We start from the raw sequence: 17,335 nt of genomic DNA, 5'->3' as shown, positions 1-17,335 counted from the left end.
AATCTTCACTGATGTGAAAATATCCTCCATTCCATTTTATATCCTCCTCCAGCCACCCCTCTAAGGATCCAATGAAAGGTGAGTTTAACACATTATTTCAAAGAAGTACTCAAGGGCAGAAGAAGAGCAGTAACCTGCTCAAGGTCACACACCTACTTAGGTGACAGAAACACAGCTGAACTGAGACGACTGTCTCCTTCCAAATCTTTTTCCAGCTACACAACCTTGCCAAGTAAAAGCCATTTTACTGGGGGGAGAGGAGATGGAGTCAGGTGACAAGTGAGGAAACTAGCAAAGTATTCAGTTACAGAGTTATTATCTCCTAAGCCAGGAGTGAAAAAGAAAATATTTTTCCCAGAAATTAGCATGTATAAGGACTCTGTTCACTTGCCAAAGTCTCTATGCCAATCACTTCCCATCTGTCAAAACCCCACAGAAATTAAGGACCATTCACGTTTAGTTTAAGGAACTACAGAAAAGAAAGTTGCAATACAGTCCACTGAATCATCCAAGTCTTTGAACCCCGTGTCTTTCAGTTCACATAATTCCATTCCCTTGCATTAAGCACAAGATGTGTACACCCAAAAAACACGCCTGCTGTGAGCTAAGCTGGGCACAAAGCTAGGGGATTGAGTAGAGATGTTTAATGTTGCACGGTTCCTACCTACATTTTTCTTACTGAAGAATTACTCCTTATGCCCTTAACATTTCAGTACTGCTAAAATGAACCTAAAAAAACTGGTTTTTCAACTTCCAATATAAGTTAAACATGAACTAATTAACTGTTTGTAAAACACTTTGAAGATGTGAAAAAGTACATAAATGTTAATTATTAATGTTGATCCACAAAGCCCCTGTATCTGAAGTAAAATACAATTCTTCCGGCAAGTTTCTGCTACTTTCAAGGCACGAACATGGAAGCCCAGCATGTTTTTAGGAATTCTAGGAAAACTTTAAAGGCAGACCACAATGATTTCGATTTACAAGAACAAGCTGGAATTTTAAGCTGTCTATGTTGGATATAATCATATCAGAGTGAATAAAAAATGTGACTTATGGCATATATAATAAAACTAGAGTAGATTTATAGTCACAGAGTCCTGGATGAAAATTATAGTCCATTAACCTGAGAAAGGCAAAGTAAAATCTCTGAACCATACTTTTCTCATCAAAAAAGCCATGAGGATAATACCAATCTTACAGGATTATTGTAAAGAATTGAGAAAATGTAAATGAACACACAATACACAGGCAGGCACCCAGTAAAAGTTTCTTCTTCCCTTTAGTGACTTCACTTTTTAGAAAACACCTTTTGGGAAATGGCCTGATCTTGAGCAAAAGATCTCTCTAGAGTGAAAAAGTCCTTTAAATACACACTGTCCTATGCTCTAAGCATACAGCACCCTTTTAGCAGGGGGGCCCAGGCAAAAGCTTTGGTCATTCCTGTCCACTGACCCATATGCATCCTTAATCCTCAAACAGAGAAAGCACCTCAGCCAGACCCCAAGGTTTCATGTGACCAAATGAACAATTAGAACTCTACTTCTCAAACTCTCATTGCCACATTTTCCCCCTAAATAACTCCCAAACTCCAAGGCCACATCCAGAGTTCCTTTGTATTCTGAGCCAGGCCTCTCTGTGCACAAGGTATCCAAGAGGCAAAAAACCACTTTCTTCTAGATTATAAAAGGTAACAAATGATTCCCATGTAATGCCACAATGGACCCCTCTTCTCTGACTCCAGAAACACAATGACTTTAAACAGGGTAGAACTCAACAGGCAACACCAGGTAGATGGATTAATTGACAGACACCATTTCAAAATATACTAAGTGTGTTTTCAGAAATGACTCATAAATTACAGAAAATGTCAAATCTGCAAAAAATCCCTGTCACCTTAGGCAGTTATCACCTGGGAAAAGGAATACTTCTAAGAATCTAAGTTAGTACGGATAGTTATAATTCAGATTTAGAAAAAAAAAAGTCATGCTCGATTCAATTTACCTGAAGTGATCTGCCCACCACAATGCAAATGCAACATAACATCCCCTTTGAACAAAGCGGTGTCACAACCAGCCTGGGAGGGGAGAACATGTGCTAACAATTTTCCCAGGAGCTGTTGTGGACTCTTATCAAAACCACCCATACTCTTTCCCCCAATTCCCCACTGTGATCAAGGGCTCAAATTTTCAAGACAACAGACCACAGTCAAAGACCCATCTGTAGTGTTAGCAACCACAAACAAATGAAACTCATCAGCCCAGAGGCTCACCAACTGAGTAGATGCTACAAAGGTATTACCTCTCTTTATTTAAAAAAGAAAAAAAGAGAGATTAAAGAAAAATATATACATTGCAAAGTATTTAGAAGATCAAAAGACACTCTACCATCATCTCACTCCTCAAACGAAACTACAGTTAACACTTTGCAACAGCCTCCTCCCAAACTATCTTGTGTACTGTGTGTACACTACACGTAATGACATCCCTGAATCACATCTGAAGATCACTGATATAGAGACGGAAAATGTACAACAGTTTTCACTGATGTTACTTTTATCGTGCTCAGAGGAGAAAAGTTTTCAGCAGGTTTGGAGTCCTAACTAACACTGACACAAGGTGCTGTTTTTGGTCACTACCATCTTGCTTCTTTTATATCTAGCTCTTAGTCATACCCAGTTGTTGTCGTTGCTGTTGTTTTTTACCACTGTCATTATTATTACTAGCTACCACGCCATGTTGCCCTACTATGTGCCAAGAGCTTTAGATATCCCTAATTCCCACAATAACCCCCATCCTCCCTTCTCAAGCTACAATTCTCTACTTTGTAAATCCAGTCCAGCCTTCAGCCCTCAACTCCAGGTCTGCACCTCCAAATGCTTACTGGTATCTTCACTTAAAAGTCTCACAGATCTCAAACTTATCATGTCCAGAAGTAAAATCAACTTCTTCCTCGCCACAAAACCGCTTCACTTCTTCCACTCAGGAAACCACACCACCATTCACCCAGCTGTCCATAACACCTAGGAATCATCCTTGCTTGCCTTCTTTGCTCAACACCTTTTCCCAATCCATAAGTAATCCTATCAGTTCTATCTTCACAGGAACATAGGTTCCAACCTTCTCAGACTTTCACTGCCACACCCTAACCCAAGCCACCATATGCTCTAGACTGGGCTAGTGTAAAACTCTTAACTAGCCTCGCTGTTTCCACCTCCTGCTCCCCACACTCAGAGTGAAACTTTCAAAACCTAAATCAGCTCTTGTCATTCCTTGCTCAAATCCTTCAGCTGCTTGCCATCTTACTTAAAAGCCTATTCGACCAAGCCCCTACGTACATATACGTTATCTCCTATTATTCTCGCCCCATCCTTAGCCTCCCTGTTCATACTCCCACCTCAAGCTCTTTGCCCTTGATGCTCCTTCGACTTGGAACATCCAGAGACCTTCAGGTGGTTTGCTCTCTTCACTTCCTTCAGGTCTCTCTCAAATCTCATCTCCTCAGAAAGGTATTGTTTGACCTCCCCAATTTTTGCTAATAATCTTCATATTCTTCCTACAATTACCAAAACCAGACCTCACCAAAGTTGTTTTTTACCTGTTTGTGTTCTGCTTCTCTCGCTAAAACGTCAGCCCTTTGATGGCAACAACTACGTTTTATTTGTCACTGAACTCTCATCACCTAGCACAGTGCCTGATGTACAGAAAGCACCCAAATATGTGTTGAATAACAAACAACCCTACAAGGTATGTCACATGCCCATTTTACAAATGAGAAAACTGAGTTTCAGAGACTAAAAATGTACCTAAAGCCACAGAGCAAATAAGTCACCAAATGCATATGAAAGAGCCAATACTCTACCCACTGACCCACTTCATCCTGTGCCATAAAAGGGAATTATAAACACAGGCTAAGAAACAAAAATGTAAAGGAAAACATTTCTATAAGAAAATATCAGACCACAGTGACCTTTCTCTTTCTGCTCATCACTAGAGCATTTCACATCTTTGATTAATCTCATGTATGTACTATGTACATACCTCTTCAACTAGAAGATATCTACTTTTTCTGTATTACCTACAGAGTAAGGGCTAGCTACAGGCAGTAAACATTTAACAAACATTTCTTTGATATTTACACCCACAAAGACTTGAAGAATCCTATAACGAGACTTTGAGCACCATCAATAAAGTATACTCTTCCAAGGGATTTCAGTTTCCAACCATGATGGAGTAACTGGATCTAGACTTATCCTGCCACACACCCCACCCTCCAACAACCAGAAAAATGAACAAAATATATGAGGCAACATCTTTTAGCTTCTGGACAACCAGCAGCACAGGACTGCAATCCCTAGCAAAGGGAAGAGATGAGGTGAACCCCACAAGTACACCAGCTTTCTCAGCCTGGAGTCACATGCTGGACCACCTGCAATGAGGAGCCCAAGCAGACCATGGTGGTTTTCTCAAGCTAAGAAGTCAAAGAGTATGAGAAGGCTCAGGAACCTAAAAACTGCAGAGTACTAGAAAGGAAGGAGTTGCATGAAGAAGGATCTCCAGAAATCAGCACAGAGGCCTGCTTGAGTCTAATACTGAATAATAAGCCATGTGTACATACTGTAAAAAAATCTACAAAGGTAGGCAAAGAATGACCCAAGAACTATATGCTACATTACCCCAGAGCTCACACAGGGCTGGCAGACATTCATATTCTGACCACCCAGAGCAGAGAACATCTCATTCTTCAATGGAAACTACGGAGGCTTCAGGCCTTAGTAATGGGGTAAAACAAGCCTTAGAGTAAAAGGACAAGAGTTAGGGTTGGTCTATCTTAGACCAATCAACAGCAGTCAACAACTTAAAATTCACCATTTCTAGGATCTAACAAGAAATTACAAGACGATGTGACCCAAGACGGGGGGAAAAAAAAATCAGCCCATAGAAAGAAATAATGGAATTAATGAACAAGAACTTTAACAACTATTATATGAATATTATACACATGAGCAAGAATTGTTTTTTTAATGAACATAAACAAATGGAAGAAATAAAAAACAGTCAATAGCAGATTGAATCCAACAATATTTAAAAATACATCATGATGAGGACTTCCCTGGTGGTCCAGGGGGTAAGACTCCACACTCCCAGCCAGTGCAGGGGATCTGGGTTCGATCCTTGGCTGGGGAACTAGATCCCACATGCATGCTTCTTAGTTAAGAAGCCCACATGCCACAACTAAGACCTGGCACAGCCAAAATAAATAAATAATAAAGAGATTTTTAAAAAATACATCATGACCAACTGAGGATTACCAAAGGAATACAAGGCTAGTTCAACATTCAAAAATCAGTGCAATTCACCATATCTACAAAGTAAAGAAGAAAAAACGTATGATCATCTCAATACATGCAGAAGCCTGTGACAACATTCAGTATCCATTCATGACAAAAACTCTCAGCAAACTAGAAACAGAACTTTCTCAACTTGATAACGGACATCTTTACTACTACAAAAACAAACAAACTATAAAGATCATCATGTTAATGGTGAAACACAAATGTTTTCCCCCTAACATCAGGAAAAGATGTCCACTTTCAAAACTCCTCGTCAACATCATACTGGGTGTCCTAGCCAGTTCAATAAAGCAAGAAAAAGAAATAAACATACAGACTACAAAGGAAGAAATCAAACTTCCTGTATTGGCCACTGACATTACTGTCTATAAAGAAGATCCCAAGTGAGTTTAGCAAGGTTTTAAGACACCAGGTCGGCATACAGAATTCAATCCTATTTCTACATACTAGCAATGGACAACTGGAAACTGAAATTTTAAAAGCATCATTTACAAGAGCACCAGAAAGCATGAAATACATACTAATCTTACAAAATATGTGCAAGATCCATTTATTAAAAACTACAGGCTTCCCTGGTGGCGCAGTGGTTGAGAGTCTGCCTGCCGATGCAGGGGACACGGGTTCATGCCCCGTCCGGGAAGGTCCCACATGCCGCAGAGCAGCTGGGCCTGTGAGCCATGGCCACTGAGCCTGCGCGTCCAGAGCCTGTGCTCCGCAAAGGGAGAGGCCACAACAGTGAGAGGCCTGCGTACCGCAAAAAAAAAAAAAAAAAAAAACTACAAAACACTAATAAAAACGTCAAGAAAGGTCTAAGTAAATAAATATAACATGTTCATGACTCAATATCATTAAGCTGTCAATTCTCCCCTAAGTAATTTACAGATTCAATGCAATGCCAATCAAAAATCTCAGCAGGATTTTTTATATATATCAACAAGCTGATTCTAAAATGTACCTGAGGGAATTCCCTGGTGGTCCAGGGGTTAAGACTCCGTGCTTTCACTGCCGAGAGCCTGGGTTTGACCCCTGGTCGGGGAATTAGGATCCCACAAGCCACGTGATGTGGCCAAAAAATAAACAGATATAAATTAATTAATTAATTAAAAATTAAAATAAATAAATAAAATGTCCTTGGAAAGGCAAAGCACCTATAATACTCAAAAACAATTCTGAAAAATAACACAATTAGAGAACTCATTCTACCTGATTTCAAGACTTAGTATAAAACTACAGTAATCAAGAGTGTGGTAATGGAAAAATGAAAGACACAGATCAATGGAACAGAATACAGAAACAGACCCACACATATATGATCAACTGGCTTTCAGCAAAGGTACAAAGGTAATTCAATAGAGAAAGATGTATTTTCAAAAAAACCTACTGGAACAACTAAACACCCATATGCAAAAAAAATAAATCTCAATCCACACTTTGCATCCCTTGAAAAAATAACTCAAAGTGATTCATAAACCTAAATGTAAAATTCGGAATTATAGCCGAAGGCAGACAGCAGAAGAAGAACTACAATCCTGCAGCCTGTGGAACAAAAACCACATTCACAAAAGACAAGATGAAAAGGCAGACGGCTATGTACCACATGCAGGAACAAGATAAAACCCCAGAAAAACAAATAAATGAAATGGAGATAGACAAACTTCCAGAAAAAGAATTCAGAATAATGATACTGAAGATGACACAGGATCTCAGAAAAAGAATGGAGGCAAAGATAGAAAAGATGCAAGAAATGTTTAACAAAGACCTAGAAGAATTAAAGAACAAACACCTACAAGAATTAAAGAACAAACAAACAGAGATGAACAATAAAATAACAAATGAAAAAATACACTAGAAAGAACCAATAGCAGAATAACTGAGGCAGAAGAATGACAGAATTGTGGAATTCACTGCCACAGAACAAAGAAAAAAGAATGAAAAGAAATGAAGACAGCCTAAGAGACCTCTAGGACAACATTAACCGCATCAACATTAGCATTATAGGGGTCCCAGGACGAGAAGAGAGAGAAAGGACCTGAGAAAATATCTGAAGAGATTATAGTCAAAAACTTCCCTAACATGGGAAAGGAAATAACCACCCAACACCAGGAAGCGCAGAGAGTCCTAGGCAGGAGAAACACAAGGAGAAACACGCTGAGACACATAGTAATCAAATTGGCAAAAATTAAAGACAAAGAAAAATTACTGAAAGCAACCAGGGAAAAATGACAAATAACATACAAGGGAACTCCCATAAGGTTAACAGCTGATTTCTCAGCAGAAACTCTACAAGCCAGAGGGAGTGGCATGATATATTTAAAGTGATGAAAGGGAAGAACCTACAACCAAGATTACTCTGTCTGGCAAGGATCTCATTCAGATTCGACGAAAAAATCAAAAGCTTTACAGACAAGCAAAAGCTAAGAGAATTTAGCACCACCAAACCAGCTTTACAACAAATGCTAAAGGAACTTTTCTAAGAAAACATGAGAAGAAAAGGACCTACAAAAACAAACCCATAACAATTATGAAAATGGTAATAGGAACATACATATTGATAACTACCTTAAACGTGAATGGATTAAATGCTCCGAGCAAAAGACACAGGATCACTGAATGGACACAAAAACAAGACCCATATTTATGCTGTCTATAAAAGACCCACTTCAGACCTAGGGACACATTCAGACTGAAAGTGAGGGGATGGAGAAAGATATTCCATGTGAATGGAAATCAAAAGAAAGCTGGAGTAGCAATACTCACATCAGATAAAATAGACCTTAAAATAAAGAACGTTACAAGAAACAAGGATGGACACTATATAATGATCAAGGGATCAATCCAAGAAGAAGAGACAGCAATTATAAATATATATGCACCCAACATAGGAGCACCTCATTATGTAAGGCAACTACTAACAGCTATAAAAGAGGAAATCGACAGTAACACAACAATATTGGGGGACTTTTAACACCTCACTTACACCAATGGACAGATCATCCAAACAGAAAATGAATAAGGAAACACAAGCTGGAAATGACACAACAGACCAGATAGATTTAATTGATATTTATAGGACATTCCATCCAAAAAGAGCAGATTACACTTTCTTCTCAAGGATAGATCACATCTTGGGTCACGAACCAGTAAATTTAAGAAAGCTGAAATCATATCAAACACCTTTTGTGACCACAATGCTATGAGATTAGAAATCAATTACAGGGGGAAAAAATGTAAAAAACACAAACACATGGAGGTTAAACAATACGGTGCTAAATAACCAAGGGATCACTAAAAAAATCAAAGAGGAAATCAAAAAATACCTAGAGACAAATGACAATGAAAACACAATGATCCAAAACCTATGGGATGCAGCAAAAGCAGTTCTAAGAGGAAAGATTATAGCAGTACAAGCCTACCTCAAGAAACAAGAAAAATCTCAAATAAACAATCTAACCTTACACCTAAAGGAACTACAGAAATAAGAACCAACAAAACCCAAAGTTCGTAGAAGGAAAGAAATCATAAAGATCAGAGCAGAAATAAATGAAATAGAAACAAAGATCAATAAAACTAAAAGCTGGTTCTTTGCGAAGATAAAATTGATAAACCATTAGCAAGACTCATCAAGAAAAAGAGGACTCAAATCAATAAAATTAGAAATGAAAAAGGAGAAGTTACAACAGACACCACAGAAATACAAAGCATCTTAAGAGACTACTACAAGCAACTCTATGCCAATAAAATGGACAACCTGGAAGAAATGGACAAATTCTTAGAAATGTATAACCTTCCGAGACTGAACCGGGAAGAAACAGAAAGTATGAACAGACCAATCACAATCACTGAAATTGAACCTCTGATTTAAAATCTTCCAACAAACAAAAGTCCAGGACCAGATGGCTTTACAGGTGAATTTTATCAAACATTTAGAGAAGAGCTAACACCCATCCTTCTCAAACTCTTCCAAAAAATTGCAGAGGAAGGAACATTCCCAAACTCATGCTATGAGGCCACCATCACCCTGATACCAAAACCAGACAAAGGTACTACAAAAAAAGAAAATTACACACCAGTATCACTGATGAATATAGATACAAAAATCCTTAACAAAATACTAGCAAACAGAATCCAACAACACATTAAAAGGATCATACACCATGATCAAGTGGGATTTATCCCAGGGATGCAAGGATTCCTCAATATACGCAAATCAATTCATGTGATACACCATATTAACAAATTGAAGAATAAAAACCATATGATCATCTCAATAGATGCAGAAAAAGCTTCTGACAAAATTCAACACCCATTTATGATAAAAACTCTCCAGAAAGTGGGCACAGAGGGAACCTACCTCAACATAATAAAGGCCATATACGATAAACCCACAGCAAACATCATTCTCATGGTGAAAAACTGAAGGCATTTCCTCTAAGATCAGGAACAAGACAACGATGTCCACTCTCGGCACTATTATTCAACATAGTTTTTGAAGTCCTAGCCACGGCAATCAGAGAAGAAAAACAAACAAAAGGAATACAAATTGGAAAAGAAATAAAACTAAAAAAAAAAAACCAAAAAAACCCTCTGAATTATAAAAATTCTAGGAGAAAATACAGGGGCAAGTCTTTGCACTCTCAGATGGGGCAATAATAAGAAAGCAATCAACTCTAATTCAAAAAGTTTAAAACTCCAATTCAAAAAGATACATGCACCCCAATGTTCATAGCAGCACTATTTACCAGAGCCAAGAAATGGAAACAAACCAAGTGCCCAATACACACACAATGGAATATTATCCTTTTTTTATAAATTTTAATCAACTATAAAAAGATATATGGAGGACAAATAGGGAAAGTCTAATTGCACTGAATACTTCTATAGAATTGTTCATATTTTAGGTGTTATTATATTTGGTTATGTAGAACAAGGATTAGCAAACTTTTTCTCTAAAAAGTGAGATAGTAAATATGTTCTGCTTTGTGGACCACAGGGCGTCTCGTAACTGTTCTGTCAGTGTAGCACCAAAGCAGCCACAGACAATATGTAAACAAAGGAGCACTGCTATGCCCCAATAAAACTTTATTTATTAAAAAACAAATGTTCATTGCAGCTCTATTTACAATAGCCAGGACATGGAAGCAACCTAAATGTCCATCGACAGATGAATGGATAAAGATGTGGCACATATATACAATGGAATATTACTCAGCCATAAAAAGAAATGAAATTGAGTTATTTGTAGTGAGGTGGGTGGACCTAGAGTCTGTCATACAGAGTGAAGTCAGAAAGAGAAAAACAAATACCGTATGCTAACACATATTTATGGAATCTAAAAAAAAGATGGTTCTGAAGAACCTAGGGCCAGGACAGGAATAAAGACACAGACGTGGAGAATGGACTTGAGGACACGGGGAGGGGGAATGGTAAGCTGGGACGAAGTGAGAGAGTGACATGGACACATATACACTACCAAATGTAAAATTGCTAGCTAGTGGGAAGCAGTCAAATAGCACAGGGAGATCAGCTCGGTGCTTTGTGACCACCTAGAGGGGTGGGATAGGGAGAGTGGGAGAGAGATGCAAGAGGGAGGAGATATGGGGTATATATATATGTACAGCTGATTCACTTTGTTATAAACCAAAAAAAAAAAAAAAGGCAGTAGGCCAGATTGGCCTGAGGGCCATAGTTTGCAGACAAAACTCTAGTGACAGAGAGCAGAGTAGTGGTTGCCTATAGCAAGGTAGGCAGCAGGGTGAGGGCTGAAGGCAGAACTGTCTGGAAAGCAGAAAGGGAACTTTCTGGAGTGATGGAAACATTCTATACCTTGATTGTGTTGTTAAGTTACATGCATGGATACATTTGTCAAAACTCATCAAACTCCATATAGTTAAAATGGGTGCATTTTATCATATAAACAATAACTCAGTAAACCTGATTTGTTTAAAAATGTACTCTTTTCAGGTGACAGCATCAATGATGTGAAAAGCATGCCCTTTGGAGCCAGAATAATCTGAGTTCAAATTTTAGCACCAAAAATTTAACAACTATGTGACCCCTGTCAAATCACTTTTGAGGGTGTTTCCTCCCCTTAAAATGGGTTAATAATTTATGCTTCATAGGTTGGTTTCAAAAATGAAATAAATGTATGTAAGACACATAGTATAACATCTGGCACATAAGAGGCACACTCCCTGATTTTTTAAGCTTTTAAAAAATAATTTAAGAAAATGAGTCAGTAAAGATCAGACAACTACACTAGCTTCTTTTGTACTCTTCTGAAACATTCTGACATTCTTTGTTCACTGTTTACTGTGGTTTCACCTGACTTCAAGCACTGGCATCCAATGTCAGTTCCTGTGATTTCAGAGTAACTTGGGTCTCACAGCAAGCACTGAGTTTAGAAAAATACTCCATGACAAATATGTTATAAAAGCAAATCTGAGAAGAGCCAAAAGTAAGAAGTATCCATTTTCACAAGTAAGGAGAATGGCAACAGAAATGGTATAATATTTATAAAGAAACACCAATAAACTTAGTTGGATGTTTTCTCCTTTTATAGACTAGGATTTGAATTTTATCCAAACCAGTAGCCAACCAACAAAACTACAAAATGACAAAGCATCTCTATAGTGCTTTATCTCGAGCGTTTCTCATGACAGTAGTGGTAGTAGGTAGGATGACAATATCAAATTTGTTCTTATTTTATAAGTAAGGATACTAAGTCTGAGACAGATGAAGTGGCCTGCTCAAGGACACACTGCCAATAATTGGCGAAGTTCGGATGTGAAGTCAGCCATGTGGCCCCGTATCATATGCCTTCAGTAGGCATCACCATCGGAGAGTTATCTTGGGTTTGTGAAACTCTACATAGCTCCTAGGTGCTGTTCTCTTGCTTGACATCTTTGGCTGTCTAAAAGACTAATTCATTACAGTGTGACATACTTAATTCCTAACCATTCAGGAATAACTAGCCTTTTGAAGTGGTAAAGACTATTTTTGTGGCCAAATATGGGCTTAAGATAGGATCATAAGTGAAAATTCAAAAGGACCGATTTCTGGGACTTCCCTGTTGGTCCAGCGGGTAAGACTCTGCACTCCCAATGCAGGGGGCCCAGGTTCGATCCCTGGTCGGGGAACTAGATCCCACGTACATGCCGCAACTAGAGTCCTCATGCCGCAACTAGAGTCCTCATGCCGCAACTAAGACCCGGCACAGCCAAAATAAATAATAATGAATATCAAAAGGACTGATTTCTAATAGAAGAGCCTACAGAGTGACATAAATTGTAAATCCCTCACACCATCTCCTTCTCCCCATCCCAATACCCACATCACACACACTGATATCCACACCTTCCCCACGCTCTGAACACAGCTCTGAAGAGGTAAAAAAGGGAAACACATCATTGTCCCACACAAGTATTCGTAACAATCACAGTATCTCAGTATCAGGTCTACTGGTCCATTCTCTGAGCAAGGACTGACAAAAATGGGTTATCTACCCATCTTCTACTTATATGTCCCAGTCAACCGAGAGGTGGACCACAAGACCATAAATGTGAAGACATATGAATGAAACAAACTTCCTTCCACGAACAGCTTCCTCCTCTTCCCCCACTTACAGTGGGGTAAGACAGCCCGACAGTGACTCAGGAGCACTGCTTCTGAATGGATGCCTGTCCCCATCAGTAATAACCAAGTTTATTCAAGCACACTTCAATGTTAACTTTAAAAGAGGGGATTATCAAAAGTCCAAGTGTGTTCATCTAGCTTTGTCAACTTTCTTTTTTTCCTCAATACGTGAGTCTGGTCAAATATAATTTTTAAAGGTTTACTACAATCCTTCATGGTTAACTTTTTGCCCTTATTTTATAAGAAAATAAATGGAAAGATGAGATTCAATATACAGAAATGTCCATGACAGGTTAATATTTCTAGAATGTATTTATTCCACTTGGTATTCTGAATATTCTAAACAAAGCTGGTATAACTGATTTAAATCACTGTGTCCTTCCACAAATGGTGGCACCTTCAAAAGTGTTATCTTGAAGGGGAAGTAAATAATTTGCTCAAGTCTCTGAATTGTACTACTGCTGTATTAACCCACAGTCCAGTCCCATCTTAATCAAGTTTGAGAAACGTAGTCATAATCGATGCCTGTTATTTTTCAAAATTAAGGTAAAATAAGGAAGAAAAGCTGGAACTAAATAACTCAGATATCCTATTACAAATGTTGAAAACAACCCATCTCTAACGATTTCCTAAACACTATAAATGCATAGAGTTCTATCCTACAGAGACACTCTGCAAAGCCCACTCAAAGACTAAGAGCAGACTGAGAAGATAAAACTGCTGTTTTCTATTAACATTCAGCTCAACCCGCACCTTTAAAAAACTGCATTTAAGACTCTCAATTCTCAGAAGCATTCCCCCTTTACGAAACAGACAGCTAAACCACTGTGCTCAGAAGCATCAGACTTCTAAAAATGCTTTAACTCATACAAAAATTATCCAAATTACTGTCACTACAGCTACCAGGTAACAGGCACCTACTTAACATTTGGCACACTATGAAGTACGTCACATAGTTTCATTTATTGCTAAGAATGCTGTAAAGTATGTTACTATACCTTACACAGTAGGAAACTGAAGCTCTGAGGGGATAAGTGACCTGCTCAAGGCTACCCAACTAGTCAATGGAAGGGTGGGGATTTGAACTCAAATTTACCTAATTCCAAAAAATGTACATTCTTCTAAACTGTGCTACCTCCCCATTTCACAACAGAGGTATGAACAGGCAGAGGAGTGACTGGATTAGTCCAGAAGTCTTAATCATTTCACCAAAAAAGGGAGAAATTTTCTCGATTAGAACCACTTTCTGAAATCCATAGCGCACTATTTAAACCTCAATTCTTTTCAAGAAGTAATTAACAGGTTAAAAAGAAAGGTCAGAAATCCTTATAAAGTACACTAAATTTCATCACAGATCTGCAAGTGAGCTGCCATGTTTAACAAGTCCCCAGAGTTAGTGGTTCTCTGGGTACCACACTAGGGTGAAGTACTAAGCACTTCACCCAATTCAAATGCATCCTGAGCACCTGAGCTGTGTTAAGACTCCTTCCTGGCACAGAGACACAAAGCTAAAACCCATCACAGCCCTCAGGGAGTTAACAGGCTAGAAGAGGAGTCCATTTATACTACATATGCAGTTACTATTAGTCAGGCAAAAAAAATGAAGTGTGAGAAATCCTAAAACAAAAGTATGTATAACATGCTATCAGAGAGGGAAAGCAACTGGCCTACTTGTCACACGTTCTAAGTAGTGTTTGTTTACATTTTGTCTCTCCCTGACAACGCCTTCCAACCTCTGTCACCGTCCCGCCCCACACACAGGTACACACAGTACACACAACCACACAACCACACAACCAGGAAGGAAAGCCCTAAGAGCAAGGATTATGATCTAAAAGTGACCTTGTTGTTGTACTTTAAAAATACAAGCTTATGCCATTAGGACATTTTTCTTTAGCTTTGTCAGGTGAAGTAAGTTGCTTTTTCAAAGCAAAATTAGGCCAACCTAACCAGGAAAACCTGGGCAACACTTCACATTACTCACTTAGCATGAGAAACCAATCAATGCATATTGACCCACACCATATTTCTCAAATTTTTCTTGTTAATTTAGCAGATGGCAAAGGGATATACAACTGATAGGAACACATTCTGGTCATTTTGTTCCACCACGCAATCTGACAGACATTTAGGCTTGTTCCACCGAGGGGATTTAAACAGAATCATTCTCACATCATAAGGCAAATGAACTGAATTCAGCAGAACCGATGCACCCAAAGCTTGACAACAAGGCTTGTACTTCTTGCAGTCTGCAAATCCCCTAGAGACCACGAAAGCCTACAGGACTGTAACAATGATTTATCTCAGCTGATCACAACTCTGATCACTCACAACAGCTGATCCTTTACAAACTTGCAAAACTGATCTTTCCAAAACTGCCGGCATTTATCCTGATCTGGGCAATCCAACGGTTTAAAAAAATAAAGTTATTTATGAAAATGAAACTGGGGGGGGGCTGTTGAATAAGTAAAAAAGGCACACTGCTTTTTCCTTTGGTTCTATATGCCTGGGGCAACAAACTCTCAAAATACCTTCACTGAGGAGTGTAAAAGTTAAGACGAACACCAAAATATTGCTCAATCCAACTTACATTGTTAACTCCTGAGTTCACAGTAAGATCTAGAAACTTAAATGTGACGGAATCATTTTGCTGTAAGAACTAGTTCAAAAAAAAAAAAAAGCCAATCCTTTTTTCTGATAGAAAAACTCCTGAGGATTTCCCCCACATTTATTTTAAAATCTTAACATACGAGTTGACTTTGGGGGGGAAAACGGGGGGAAGGGAGAGGGGTTCAATAGCCATATTTATCCAAAAAAAAGTTTGGTTTGGTCTCAAAGTATGTTTGCATCTGAACTCAACAGAGCTGAGCCCATGGCACGGTCCCAAAGCGGGTCCCCTCGGGCTGCACGTCTCCGACCCGCGCGGGTGCCCCGGCCGCGCCCCCGGGAACAGGCCCTGAGAGCGCCCCCCTAAGGCGGGTAAGGCCCGGCGTGTTTACCGCTCGCGCCGGCCCCCGAGAGCCGCTCCCTCGCGGCCGCAGCACTTGTTCGCCGACTCCCGGACGGAAGGGACTCGTGGAGCAGCCGCAGCTGCTACCGCGGCCCCCGCTCCCATAGGAGCCGACCAGGCAAGGCCGGGGGTCCAGGCACCTGAAGGGGCATGGCGGCCGTGCCCCCCACTCCGGGAGTGGAGGCGGCCCCGAAGTTGGGCTGCGGGAGCGGCAAGGCGCGCCGCGGCCCCGGGGCAGACAATGCGTGAAGGGGGCCGCGGAGGGAGGCGGGGGCCGCAGAGCCTGGGGGCGCTGCCGCGCCGCCCATTCATCCCCGCCCGCGCGCCCCTGCCCAGCCCCCGCAGCCCCGGACCCCCGCTCCGGCCCCCGCCGGAGGACCGGCCGCTGGGGGAGGGCCCCGCGCTCCCCACCCGCGACCCCTCCTCAAATCACAAAACTTCCCCCAACTCCGCCAACTAAGTTGCGCTCTCACCGTGAGGCGCCCGGGGCTCCCCCGCGGGCCGAGCTGGAGCAGCTCCGCACCTTCGCCGCGGAGAAAGACAATAGGCGGCCGCTCCTCCGGCGGCAGAGGCGGTGGTGGTGGCAACGGCTTGAAAGTGCGGCGGCAGAGGCGAGGAGAGGGCGCGGCGACCTCGGCGGAGCCTAGGAGCTTCACCTCAGCGGCTCCGGCTCCCTGCTGTCCCTACACACAGCCTCAACGAGCCCGCGCATGCGCCACAAGCTACTCGGGGATGGGCGGGGCACCCGGGAAGGGCCGTAACGCCTACGAGCTCTCCTGTGAGTAAGCGCGGAGCCGGGGGCCGCGAGCCGGGGTTGCACAGCAGAGCTGCCCATCAAGCTCCGTGAGACCAATAGGAAGACACCTGGGCGGTCCCCTCGAGTTGCTAAGGAAGGCTGAGGTTGACCGCAGCTGCATCGCTGCGGCAAAGTGATCAAAGTCGGGTGGCTGGTAGAGGTGCCGACTGAAATGCTCACCCACCCTCTCCTCTGCTCCCTGACTCCGGAAGACTCCCTTCCTCTGTGTAAGGGTGCTTACCTGAGATGTAGCATTTACCGTAACACATACTGAAATGATTTACTCTTCTGTTTCCCTCCACTTGAAATCAGACAGTGGGGTCTTTTCTGTGTCCAGTGCCTGAGAGAGTCGTTGCTAGGTATTCAACAAGTGTTTTAGTTGGATGGATGGATGGATGGATGGATGGATGGATGGATCTATGGTGGCATCAGGATTGTGACAGGGCGTTCCATAAACTTTCGGCTTCTCGATCAGCGCAAAATCAGACAATCTGCAAGTTGCATGGACCTCAGGAATCACCTGGTGGCTTTTGAAAAGCAAAAT

General features: G+C 40.9%; 1 protein-coding gene across 6 annotated transcripts in view; it reads right to left on the bottom strand.

The window, feature by feature from the left end:
* Positions 1-16,665, bottom strand: part of AKAP13 (A-kinase anchoring protein 13) — a 343,180-nt gene extending 326,515 nt beyond the window's left edge. For all 6 annotated transcript variants that reach the window (XM_082835493.1, XM_082835495.1, XM_082835496.1 and 3 more), the window contains exon 1: positions 16,469-16,665. The gene's annotated coding sequence lies outside the window, so the exon portion shown is untranslated. The remainder of the gene's footprint in view (positions 1-16,468) is intronic.
* Positions 16,666-17,335: the final 670 nt, after the last annotated feature.

The sequence above is a fragment of the Leucopleurus acutus genome, assembly GCF_964270905.1.
Source record: "Leucopleurus acutus genome assembly, chromosome: 1".
NCBI lineage: Eukaryota > Metazoa > Chordata > Mammalia > Artiodactyla > Delphinidae > Leucopleurus > Leucopleurus acutus.
The sequence above is the reverse complement of the archived record's forward strand: the minus strand, read 5'-3'. Positions and strand labels throughout refer to the sequence as shown.